The sequence below is a fragment of the Labeo rohita genome, chromosome 9, assembly GCF_022985175.1.
Source record: "Labeo rohita strain BAU-BD-2019 chromosome 9, IGBB_LRoh.1.0, whole genome shotgun sequence".
NCBI classification, from domain to species: Eukaryota; Metazoa; Chordata; class Actinopteri; order Cypriniformes; family Cyprinidae; genus Labeo; species Labeo rohita.
The window spans coordinates 40,077,559-40,090,996 of NC_066877.1; the positions used below are offsets into that span (position 1 = coordinate 40,077,559).

General features: G+C 41.7%; 1 pseudogene; it reads left to right on the forward strand.

Moving 5' to 3' along the window:
• Positions 1-4,177: 4,177 nt before the first annotated feature.
• On the forward strand, positions 4,178-6,277 carry LOC127171287 (uncharacterized; annotated as a pseudogene).
• Positions 6,278-13,438: the final 7,161 nt, after the last annotated feature.

The window sequence follows — 13,438 nt, forward strand, 5'->3', positions numbered from 1 at the left end:
ACAAATAGTGGGTTCGTGGGTCCTCGGGAGTCAAGGGGCTGTTCCGCCACTTCAGCCATTAAATGGACAAATAGTGGGTTTGCGGGACTGAGGGGGCGGGGGTGGGGTAGGTCAGCAAGGTCAGATCGCCCCCTATAGGTGTCCAGACCACCAATAGTAGCGACTTCCCCAACAGAAAAAAGAGGAAGTAGGAATTTACCATTGGCCAGTAGAATAATAGGCTAAGAGGATCCAAATCCGCCCTACAATCCCTTCATATCACCACCCAATTTTGTATGGGGAAATTTCCACGAACCCATGATTTGTACTTCCTTGAGAATAAACCATGCTGCTGAATTGCCTCCAGGAAAAAGTGAAATGCCATGGAAGCGCGGTTATTTGTGGATACGTTCAAGTACAGTATCTGTAAAATAAAGTAAGTTAAACCAGTGAAAAGGCAGTTAGTCTGACAAGGATTTTTTTCAGGTTGCATGAGTATGTTCAGCAAATTACTTGGGTGGCACTGAACTAAAAACACTATCATACAACAAAAATGAAATATTAAATCAAGGAACAGTAAAACAAAAAATATTTTTTTGGATTTGATTAATTAACACATATATTATAGATCTGTTTAGATACTACACTTTTTTTTTTTTTTTTTTTTTTTTTTTTTTCTACAAAAGGCATACGTTTACAGCAGCCAGTTACCTTTCTGGAGAAACCATCCATTCCTCCAAATATCACAATGTTGTATCTAGGAAGCAAGTGACTATAAAATATTATTTTTTTTATATGAAATTAAATCAATATGCATATGCATTTAATGGCTTGGTAACACTTTACAATAAGGTGTCATTTGTTAACATTAGTTAATGTATTAACTAACATGAACGAACAAACAAACAACAATGCATTTATTACACTATTTATTAATCTTTGTTAATGGTAGTTAATAAAAATACAGTTGTTCATTTATTTGTTCATGTTGGTTCACAGAGCATTAAGTAATGTTAGCAAACAACTTTAGATTTTAATAATGCATTAATAAATGCTGCAATTAAGATTAAGATTAATAAATGCTGTAGAAGTATTGTTCTTTCTTAGTTGTTACCACTAGTTGTTACTTTGGTATTACATTATATTTAATTTTTTTACTATGCTTTAAAGGCACAGTATATAAGATTTTTTTCATTCAACTATCCAAAAACTACTAAAACAGTATTTATATATATATATATATATATATATATATATATATATATATATATATATATATTGTTGACTTGTGTACTTAGGTTATCCCAAATGTTCCCAAGAATGTTTAAATTCAGAGAAATAAGCGATTTTTACTAGTAGCCCATCCCTTGTCATCTTGTCGCCTGCCAGTGACATCACACGTCTTTGATTTCCAGTTTTATTTTGTAAAAAACACTGAAACACCACAGACGCTTTAATATGTTGTGCATTTTATTAGACAGGTGACAAATGTACAGAGTACCCACCCAGCACCAGACATTGGACGTAATTTGGACGTAATTTTTTTGAGCTAAATTCTTCTTTTAGCCCAAAAATACTACATCGAAAATTGGTCGTTGTTTGGTCCGTCGGATTTAGTCCTAATTTAGCCCAAAAATCGATGTTAAAAATTGGGCTTTGTTTGGTCCACCTAATTTAGTTCAAATTTAACCTAAGCACATTTATTTTGGACCAGTTATAGTACCCTAATATAGCCGTGAACATATATGTAGCAAATATAGAAATAGATTGTAGAAACAGCAATCTGCACATAAATTATCTGTCATTAAGCATTCTCAAACTATATGTAAACGTATTTGCCATGGCAGAAATCGAGCAGAAAGTGCCCCTTAGTGGGTCATATCTCATTGAAAATGCTTGTGCTGTGTATTAGCACACCTATTTCTTAACATTTGTTTACAATCACTACATTTGTATGCCTATAATGCATCCATAAAAACACATTAAGCATCACAAACACCATGATAAACCACAGCCTTTATATAGTCTGTTAATAAATTCACATAAATTACGCCCATACGTGTAATATATTCACATGTCTAAACTACTATTAAAAAAATATATAATATAAAGCTTAAAAATTGTTTTTCACATGTGTATATAAGTGTGCCAAAAAAATTAATGCCTTATAGATCTTAATCAGCATTTTTTCAATGTTATTTCTACACCACATTTACCATTTCTAAAGCTATATTATATTATATTATATTATATTATATTATATTATATTATATTATATTATATTATATTATATTTACGTAAATTCTGAGTGACATCTACTTGGTTTAATGGATGCGTGCACTGAGTCACCTGTTGAAGAACATTTCTAGACATTATGAACCATATGACTAGTAAGTAATATCTTAAACATACACTACCATTCAAAAGTTTAAGGGTCAGATTTGTCACGTGTATGTGTCATGAATCTAGTCGGTAACCTGTGGTCCGCTCACCACCAGATGTCGCTCTCGCTCTATCATTACACAGTGACTTCTTACCGGATGTGTTGACCTTGTGACCCTCTAATGACCTCCAGCTGATGGATTTACCAGGTGTCACGTCAACCTATGACGGGTTTACCAGGTGTTGCGTCAACGTATGACTTAGGGGTAGTGAATTATGGTGTATGTGCGTGACTGTCCGGCGACAGGAGACGAATGAAGCTCTGAGGAATGCTTTGGAGATATTACAGTCTGTCCCCCCGCATCCGTCACGGGGTGGGACTCTTTGGGGGATCAGGTTGCGTTCCAAGGTTTCTGCAGACAATCAGAAAAGAGCTGTGAAATACATAGACATGGATGTGATAAACTCACCTAAAACCCCTGAGAAGGAATGGGAGGAAGAGATGATGGAAAATCTGACTCTGGTGCTGAGAAAGCCGTACAACAGTAATGTCTGTTTGGCAAGGTTTCTCCACGAGAATATGGGCAACGTGCGAGATGAATTTTTACTGGTCAGCGGACGTATATTCGGGTATATATTCCACGTACAGTCTCGAACGGTTACGCTCTACACGTCTGATGAGTCCAAAGAATTCGTACAGGGTCAAGACCCCTGTCTGGTATTTCCTGATATAGATTGGGAAATATTTTTCAATCGTATCTGGAAAGATTTGAACGATTGCGGACAAGAGCCTCTGTACGTTGCGGAGTGGGATGGGGTAGATCCGAATATCCGGTACAGAGTGATCGGCAATCATTCTCGAAAGAACCCGGACGACTGCATGTTCGTATTAGCCTACGGAGATAAGACAAAGCTTAGCGGTCATTCGATGGGTGACCCTCATAAGGAATATCATGATATGTTCACCATACAGTTTTTGTTCAAATGGCGAGATCTGCATTTGCTGACAAGTCTCTTGGCGGACGTAAACAAAATGTTCAGGATATGCCAAAATTAAAAGACGTCTGTTTCACCCTGAGAGTTACCTCGGTGACGTCACAGGGGTGTTACAGTCCCCGGCCATCTGCTACAGACACTATAAAGAGCAGTAAGTAGCCCTACCCACATCACATTTCCACCATGTCTCAAGAAGAAGACTCTTTATGTTGCGATTACGCTCCTTACAACCTCAAAGCTCCTAATGGTAATGCCGTCCATTATATACCATCAGATGACACCCGATCTCCAGACCTGCGCAAAGAAGACTTGGATAAATTCTGCACAGAACTCGGTTACCGCAACATGAGCTACCTGAAGACTATGTGTACTACCTCCGCTCACACAGGGTTCGATACCACAGACGGATGTTTCAGCGAGGTCGGGTTCAAAATTATAAAAACCACGATCGTGCTGCTGTTGCAGCACATCATCGACAACAAACTGAAGGACGAGTGCAAGGGGTGTGCAACGGACCACCCAAGCCAGCTGCAACATTCCTGTCTGTTTGAACCCTCTTCATACTATTTCGACTCACGTTTTGACGAGCTGACCCGCAAACTGTTCAAACAACATTCTGAGGATTCAAGGAACGACCGGGCCATCCTGCACGAATTAAGAGAAGAACAATACATCGTTGCAAAACTGCAAGAAATCAGGGAGAAGTTGCTGCAGGACAAGACCTACAAGAAAGTCATTTACGACACCGTGGATCTCTGGCAAAGCAGTCCCCCTGCACTCTGAGCGTGACAGCGACAACATGGGGTGCGTGTGTAGCGTAATGAATTTTTTCAGAGACTTTGTGATTATTCCCCATTATAAAGCTCAAATGATTGAAATGTTGCTTACGATCATCGAGCAAGAGTGTGACCCTGAGAAAGATTACGATGGACAAACGAGGCATGTAAAAAACCTCAAGAAACAAATGGACGTTGTAAGAAGTCTGACCGCTTCATGGAGTGAATTGACAGACATGCGTGTAAACAGTTCCACCCCTCCCCCTGTGATGTTTAGAAAAATTCTAGATGAGATATCGTCATCCGATGAAGAGATAGGCATTAGCGAGGTTCTCTGTCTGTGTACGTATGTAACAGATTTATGTTTAAAACTTGTTTCAAAAAATCAGAAAAACAAGGTTGATAAAATGGTCGAGATTCTGGTAAACTACATACTAGATCGCAACTATATGTCGTGTGTAAATTGTCTTTACTTACTAAACAATCTGTAACAACATTCTATCCGATTTTATTATCATGTAACCGCTCATTATCATGAATATATGTTTTTGAATCCTATTCTTGTAACCAACATAACCATTTTAAAAACATATTCTTGTAATCATTGTTTTGAAATATATTCTTGTTGCTGTGTAACCATTTTGAAATATATTCTTGTAACCATTTTGAATCCTTTTCTTGCTACTATTTCATTTACTATATCATAATTTTTTAATAAAAGACTTTGACGTAACGCTTGTACGCGTTATTCTTTTACGGATAATTGACACGTCAACATGTCCGAGCTCATGAAAAAAGTTTATTACACCCCTTCCAACCCTGGGTCATTAGGGGGTAAAAAACGATTAAAAGACGCCGTCTGAGTGATAAGGAGGTTTCAGACTGGTTGGCTGGGGAGGACGCATATACATTACACAGAGCTGCACCTATAAACTACAAACGCAATAGAGTTTGGTATATGGGGCTGATACGCAGTTTCAAGCGGATCTCGTAGACATGTCGGCCTATTCCAACGAAAACGATAATAATAAATATTTGCTCACCTGTATCGATGTATTTAGTAAGTACGCGTGGGCTAGAACACTAAAGAATAAGAGCGGGGTCGAGGTTACAAAAGCGTTCAAGTATATAGACGGATAAGGGGACAGAATTTTTTAACAAACATTTTCAAAGTTTGATGAAAAAACATGACATTCATCATTTCGCTACTGCTACCGACCTAAAAGCGAGTGTGGTGGAGAGATTTAATCGTTCGCTTAAATCACGCATGTGGAGATTTTTAACAGCCACAAATTCACAGAGATACGTAGATGTTTTCCAAGATATTATGCAGGGGTACAACTCCAGCTACCATCGTAGTATTAAGATGAGACCGGTGGATGTCAACAAAGAAAATGAAAACAATGTGTTTCAAAACCTGTACGGATGCGTGAAGAAGAACGATCAACCCCTATTTAAATATAAAGTAGGGGACGTGGTCAGGATTTCTAAAGTTAGAGGTCCGTTCGCCAAGGGGTACGAGCAGAACTACACGGAGGAATTTTTTACCGTATCGTCGTGTATCCCACGTAACCCTCCGGTATACAGACTGTCTGATTACGACGGTGATGTCATCAACAGTGTGTTTTACGAACAAGAGTTACAAAAAATAATTGTAAGCGAAAACAAAGCATTTAAGGTGAAAAAGATTTTAGGGGAGAAAAAACAGGGTCGATCTACGTTAGTTTTAGTGAAATGGTTAGGATGGCCTTCGAAATTTAATAGTTACGTAGACAAAAAATCTTTGTTGGACCTGCTGAAAGCTTAAAACATACAAACTTTTAACTAAGCGAGTAAAGACGCACCATGGACGATCGTGGTTTCTACATGACGCTACCGTGCAATGTTTCTTTGACAGTTTATCCTGAAAATCGTATATCTACTTATACGACCAGGTTAGCAAAATAAACCTTAAAGGAGAGCGGGAAGTAGGTCTCGCTGAGATTGAATATCCTAGATCCTGGTACACCTTGAGCGACGACGATGGACATTTCGAACTAATCGTATATGCTACACCGACGATGAAACATGATAAACCCACCGAAGAAGGACTATCAGGGTTTTGCCGCGATAAAGAACCTTCAGATAAAAGGAGGGTACTATGAGAGTGTTCGCTCTGTGAATCGGGCGATAACTGAAGTTATTGCACTAACAGGGGTAATGGCTTACGATCAGTTAAAAAACAAAGTTCAACTGATAGCGAAGCCCAACATTTCGTTGAGCTTTAACAGTAAACTAGCAGCTATTTTAGGAGTAAAACCCGGCAAAGCTTTAGGACAGTCCAACTATCATGAAAAAGCTGATTTTACAAAGCCGATTATTACGGACGCACCTCACCAAGCCGATATCAACGGAGGTTTCTACACCATGTATGTTTATACCGATATTATTGAATACCAATCAGTGGGGGATTCGTACGTCCCCCTTTTAAGATGCGTACATATAACGAGGGATGGCGAAGATGTCGTCAAACCCCATTACGTGTCGGTCAACAAGTCGCTCATCACGTACATTACCATAGAATTAAAGGACGACCAAAACCGTGAAATACCATTTTCTTACAGGAAAGTCATTGTAAAGCTACACTTTAGACCCGCGAAACAATCTGGGTTTTAAAAAAATGGCTTATTACACATCACGTGGGACGAACACCTCTGATTACATCGATTATTATCGAAATCAGGCCAGTTGCGGACTGCCCGGATATGCGGGGGGTGCTGTTATGTATGGGTCTGGCCTAGGGGGCCTTTTCAGAGGACTGTTTAGGTATTACAATTACTTATATCAGCTGCCAGTAGTAACTGTAGCAGAATCAATTTTCCATCAACTAATCTGTTCGCTCAGCGAACATTCAGTATAATCTTTATATCAACTCTAAGAAATGATATTTTCTTGGCCACAGAAAATAACTTTCTTAAAGTACCATTGCATTAGAGCATGTAGCTCGAATCGGAATCGTAAAGGGACATTAATTTGCAAGGCAGAATCAGAATCAAAACTCATGTAATTTGTGCACAATAGTTTATTAACGAAGGACTAACACATAACTAATCTAAACAAACAAACATGAAATCACTCATACATGGGGGAATGGTCAGTGAGAAGCAGTTAGAGAGAGAGACAAGGAAATGAAGCTATGAAAAAAGTCAGTTAACCACCTGCTGTGAAACCATCAGTGCTGTCTACAGCTTATACTAAACCTCTGTATGTTTAGTTAAGTGTACGATACTTGCATTGCCTTGGTCGTCGAACAAGTGTCCAAATGCAGTCTCTGAAAGTCTTGGTGGTTTGAAGCAGTGGTGGTTTTGGAATTGCAATCACGTTCTTCCGGGTCTGAAGAGTGATGAATTCCAAAGATGTCCTGACTCGTTGGTGACTGGGAGTTTCTTCCCATGTGAAAAGTGAAGAAGAACCAAGAGCTGAGAGGGACCCAGCTGAAGTCCTGTGATCTTTGAGGAATGGAAAGACAAGGCCGCAAGGCCTGGCGCACGCTTAGGGAAGTCCTGAAGAGTTCTAGCTCATCTTCTTAGGTTCTCCAAGAACCACTGACTGACTGAGGCGAGTCATGAAGATGAATTCCAGGGTTAGGTCGAACTGTCTGGCTCTTTGTGGTCGAGAGCCACAGCTCTGTATGTTGGGCCTGTCGGGCCCGCCGGGCACGCCCTGTGCCGGCTCCGGCTCCCCGTGGGTTCCTCCACACGGGCAGCAATCGGAAGATGTTGCAGACGAGTGAGAAAAGAAGAGAAGAGAAGAGAGAGGGGTCGATGCCTTTAAACTCTCTGGAGGCTGTGCCTCCAGGAGGTCCATGAACCAATGGTAACTTTCACCTTTGGAGAGAAAGTTTACGACTCTTTGTCTGTGAGCATGGTAATTTGCATATGTAATTCGATTGGGTGTTGATGCAAAAACTACTAAGGTTTCTTAAAACACTAACATGTTGCAAAGGTATCAACATCTAATTTACACCATCTTTTAGATCATTAAAATACGAACTCAAAGAGTCCAAGCATGACATAGGTGGGTTATACTACTAGTCATCTATCATAATACATGCATAAAACAGTAGAAAGACAAATACAAATACAACAGACAAAATTAAAATACATTGCAGTGATACTGTACACAATAACCTGGGCTATGTGTGATAGGAAGGTCAAAGAAAGGTTTGTCTGTGAATGAATAGGAAGGAGTCTATCTCTATAGGCATTGTGTCTTTCCTATGGCAAATGTAGCATGGGCAGATGTGCATTCCTTGAAGCAATAAAACCTGTGGTATCAGATCGTTGTCCTGGCAACTGAGCCCTTTTGGGGTGTTAGTTGCTTTGGGGGGTTTGTCTCCAGAGCTCCAGCATGTAGCTGGCCTGTTGTGTTTAAAGACTATTTGTTAAATGTAACAATTAATGTATGTCTGATTGGTCCAGACGCTACATATCTTCCCCCCCTTTCGAACGTTGTTGTCTGTCCAACAGACAACAGCGAGCGATGTCCGAGGTGCAGAACAATCAGACACGCACCTGTCACTCATGGCTGGGAGAGAGCGGTGGCTCTCTGGCTGTTGGTGCCACTAGGAGTGGTTAGGGTGCTGTCAGGTGGTGTGCTGTGATGGTGTAGGCAGTAGCAAGGTGCAGATCCTTGAGCTTGTGCAGCAGGTGTCGTGGCAGTGTCACCTGTCGTCCTGAGGTGATTTGGCATGGGTCAAATGGTTGCTTTAGGTGTTGTTTGAAACAACTGGTTGAACTCTCACTTGTGAGAGGGCAGGTGATTCAGAGGGTCGCAGGGAATCGTAATGGAGATGGTAGTGTGAAGAGAGTTTCAGACTGACCTAGTGATGATGGCAGGAGGGCAGCAGGTGGTTGTTAGCCCTCTGTTCTGCTTGAACGTCACTAAAAGTCTGATGTTGGCAGTGTTGCTTTGCTTTGGTGGCAACACTGGTTTAAGCTTGCCTGAGTTGTGTTGGCAGAGGTTTGGCTGTTGGGCCTGTGGGCCCGTTGCTCTATCCAACATTGTCTGGCTGCTCCTGGGGTGTCGGCTGGTTTTGCGGGCTGCTCCTCCCCTGGAGGAGTCTGATGCTGTGTTATGTTTGACAAGGAGTCAAAGTTTGTCCTTTCTGGTACTTCTCAGTGGAGTTTTGTTCAAGGAGCTCTTTTGCTAGTGTCAGCAGCTCCTGTAACTCAAAAGTGGGTGTGTCCAGCTGTCGTTGTGCACCCTCCATTTAGCACCGGTGTGAAAGGTGTGGAGGAGGATGTGGTTGACTGCTGTTGGACATACCGTGGTGCTTGCAGGCTGAGGATACCCTTTTCCATGGCTCCTCCCAGTTGGTGGTCTGGAACCTGGGTCTGTTGCTATGGCGCGACGGTTATGTCCTCTGTTGGCTAGTGTCTTTTTGTAGAAGGGCCTGGCATTGTGACAATGCTGGGTGCCTTCTGGTGCCTGCTTTGAATTCTGGGTTGTGCAGTCCAGAATCAGTGGGTTCTTACAAACACCTTTGGTGGAGGCCTTGTGCTTGTTAAAGGCCTTGTGTGTCAGGTCACGCAGTTGTTGAATAGGCATTGAGTGAGGGCAGGCTAGAATGCCTAAATGGTGACTCACAATAGGATGCAGGTTTTGGAGGAAGAGGCTCTTGAAGCTGGTGTCCTCCTCCATCCCGGGTTCATTGCGAGCCCGAAGTAAGCTCGTCGAAGTCTGTGGTAGTACACATGTGGAGTTTCATACCGGCCCTGTTTGATGTCCAGGGCAGCGATCAGTCCGTGTTCAGACTCTGGGTCTGAGAATTCCTTAATGATGGCTTGTCTTAGCTGCTGGTAGTCCGATTGGATGTGTCCTGGCTGTCGAGCCAGGAAGCGTCGTACCTCTGGGCTAGAGGTGATCCAGAGCAGATAAAGTCTATCTTTGTAGTTCACACATTTCCAAGACTGAAGGAAAAATTCAATGTCTCTCATGTAGGCGTGGACGTCATGGTCACCTGCAAGTTCTGGTGTGAATGCAGGGATGTTTCTCGCCATTCGATTGAGTTCTTTGAGTGTCACTTCATGTATCACTTCAGAGTTCATCTGAATGAATTCTGTTCCTTCTGCGGCTGCAGAGGTTTCCTGGAAACTGACTTGTGAAGTGTTAAGCAGAAGGTCTTGGCTCCCCCCTTTGTATCTGTGTACAGGGGCATGGGGGTTTGCACTGCTGGCTGTGTGACGTGCAGCAGGGGGTCTTTTACTCAAGTCCATGCACAGTCTGTAAGACTGTTTCAGTTCTCTCTGAACCATGTCAAGCTCCTCTTTAATGTTGCAGAATTGCTGAGTCAGGGTTTGGACTTCAGCTCTGGCTGCATTCAAATGGCCTTCTAAGGCCTTAACTCTAGTGTCTCTCTCATTAAGTTCCATGTAGGCTGTTCTTAACAGCGACTTTGTGTGAAACAGTTCTCTTTCCAAATCTTGTCTGGTGGTCTTTTCAAGCTGCTCTCTGTGTCTGGCAGCTGTTAGAGCCTCCTGAAGACTGGTGATTTCCTTCTGTTGTGCCGTTCTGTCAGGTTCCTCGCGCCTGTCCTGTTCCTTCTCTTGCTGAGCAGGTGTCGGTTCCCTTTGGGACTCTGTGACTTGCAGTTTCAGTTCATTTACCTCCTGTCTGAGGCCCTTGAGGGTGTGGACTAAGGAGAAAATGATGCTGGTCAGCTCCTGGTTGTCCAGGCTGGGTGTGAGGTGTCCCCTGGTGTCGCAGTCCCGCTGTTCCTTTCTCTGCCATTGCAGGTTGTTGGCTGCTTTCGGCTGAAGGGTGTCCACCACAGTGCTCTGCAGGGTCTCCAGGTGTTCCTGGTGGGTGACAGGGCTGGATGTCTGAGGCATGCTGGTTCACTTGTGGGAACACGAGAGAGAAATGCAGACGGCAAATGCAAGTACATACAGAGGTGTTAGCTATCTGTATAGGGAACGGCTCTCTAGGCCGTGTATGATGTGAATAGCTGGTTAGGGCAGCTAGTGAGGTGGGGGTGCTAAGATTTTGTGCGGGTCAGCACAAAGAGAGGGTTTGAGTAACTTTGATGGGCTGTAAGCAGGGGGTCAGCTAATGACCAGGCTTTACCAGTAGTCAATTATTACTCAAAACACTGATGGTTCACAGGTTTGGTCACTATGAAGGTGCCAAATAAACAAAACTGAAATAAAATCAGAAAGAGGCAGAGGGAGAAGGAAGGGCTTTCCTTATTTAGTTTAAGATAGGAGATATGACTACGCAGATGTTCCTTGTTCAAAGGCATGCTGCAGTAGGGTCATAAATCTAGGGAGGCTGTTAGCTAAGCTAGCAGGGACGCATCAAACATCTCAAGGTAAATAAGCAGAAACACTAGGAAGTGTTTCTAGTCTTCTCAGGGCCTATGGCTTGGTGAACGGTACTTGTACCTCAAGTAGCAGGCCTGACTGGTAAGGAGTAACAGGATTTAGTCTACTCATGACCTGTACGGTTCATTAAGGGGACATCAGTTGCTAGAACTGCTATAATCCTATACCGAGAGGGAAGATAGTGATGGTCAGATAAACTAGAATAAGGGAAGAAAAATGAAAATATCCTAATAGCTTTAGGAAGCTAAAGGAAAAGTAAAATAACTTGATTTAATTAAATTGGTGACTTAATTAAAATCAATTTAGCTGAACTGGTACATTCAAGCTAAACAAAGGTAAATAAATAAAATAAAATCAAAAAGAGGTAGAACAAAGTCAAAATAAAATGAACACAGTCAAAATCCAAGTATGTGAGGCGGGCCAACCTAACTGAGTCTAAACAGAAGGTGATAGCGCAAACAGGAGGTGAACCCAAGAGAAAGTAGAAGAGAGAGGAGAGGAGTGGCTTGAACATTACGCTTTACACTCACACATGTCTAAATGTTAGTCGGATGCTAACAGCTAACAATTGAGGTAAAGGGCTTCGCTTATATGCCTGTACGGCTGCTAAAGAGTTAGCCTTGGCTACACTCAGTTCTACTCAGTTTACACAAGGGTCTGTGATGTGTATGCTGTTATCAGATTGAACCGGAAGAGGCTGCTCTCAACTTCCGGGGTGAGACGTTGCTAAGAGACCGATGCATGTTCACAACAACGAACAAGCTGAGCAGAACTTGTGCTGCTGTGAAACAGGCATGGGAATCTTACATGCAGTCAGTTATGACTTTTTGCATACAACTTCATTCACAAATCAGATCAGCACATTCACTTCTCAGACAATGGCAAATTCCTAGTTAGCTAAACTAGAATTACACCATTAATTCGCTATTCATTTGCATAATCTTCATGATTACAATGATATGCGATAGTTACAAGAAGGCCTTAATTCGGAGAAATGAGGAACATCGCTCAAATCACCATTACGATAACAATACTGTAGCAAGATTTCTTCGTCGCTCAGTTTTAATATCAATGCAAGTGGGATTTCTTCGCCATGCAGATTATTTAATGCTGCTAATCTGAAATTTCCTTGTCAGACAAGACTTATGCATTTAAAGCTAAAAGTGGGGATTTCTTCGCCCAAATTTAGATGAATTTATTAAATTATGTGGGCTGCTAATCTACAACCACTTGGTGATCGGAAAGCAGATCTGTTCTGAGTCGGTACTGTTCGGGCGTTTTCGCTTTATAGTTTATCATGAGATATCCGTAAGGCCTACTGGTTGCATCTTGATAACACTCCATAAAGTATTTCACATTTGTCGGATACATTTGTCTCCCGAGCACCATCACCTGATTAAGGTCACGTGGATTTTTAAAAAGAAATAGGTAGTCGGTGTTCAAGCTGATGGTTCTGCACGGTTTACCTTGAGCGAATAAATTCTGTACAATATAAATGGCGCTAAGATTACGATGATGTACAAACTGTGTGAAAACTTTTTGGACTTGCGCGTTCCCGCTAGCTTCGCTCATCATATTGTCCAAAATCAAAAGATTAGCTTTGTTGACGGGGAGTAAATGATCATCATTCAGAGACATCGGTATTCCTTCAACACATTTAATGTCATACAATTTAAGCAGTTCATCATACAGAGGTTGCCAACAATTGTAAATATAAACAATGTTTTCGATTTTTTTGAGAAATCATATTTAACCCATTTTCCATCAAGCTTTTTACAAAATACGTTTTCCCGCTTTCCCAGCGTTCAGAGTTATACCCTTAGCTTTCATGCAAACCTTTCCTTTGGCGGTACGATATCCGTACTATTTCGGTCCGGAAGAACAGTATTCCATTATGTAATCATCATCTCCTATTTCGTCCGTCAGCTCCCCCAAATGATC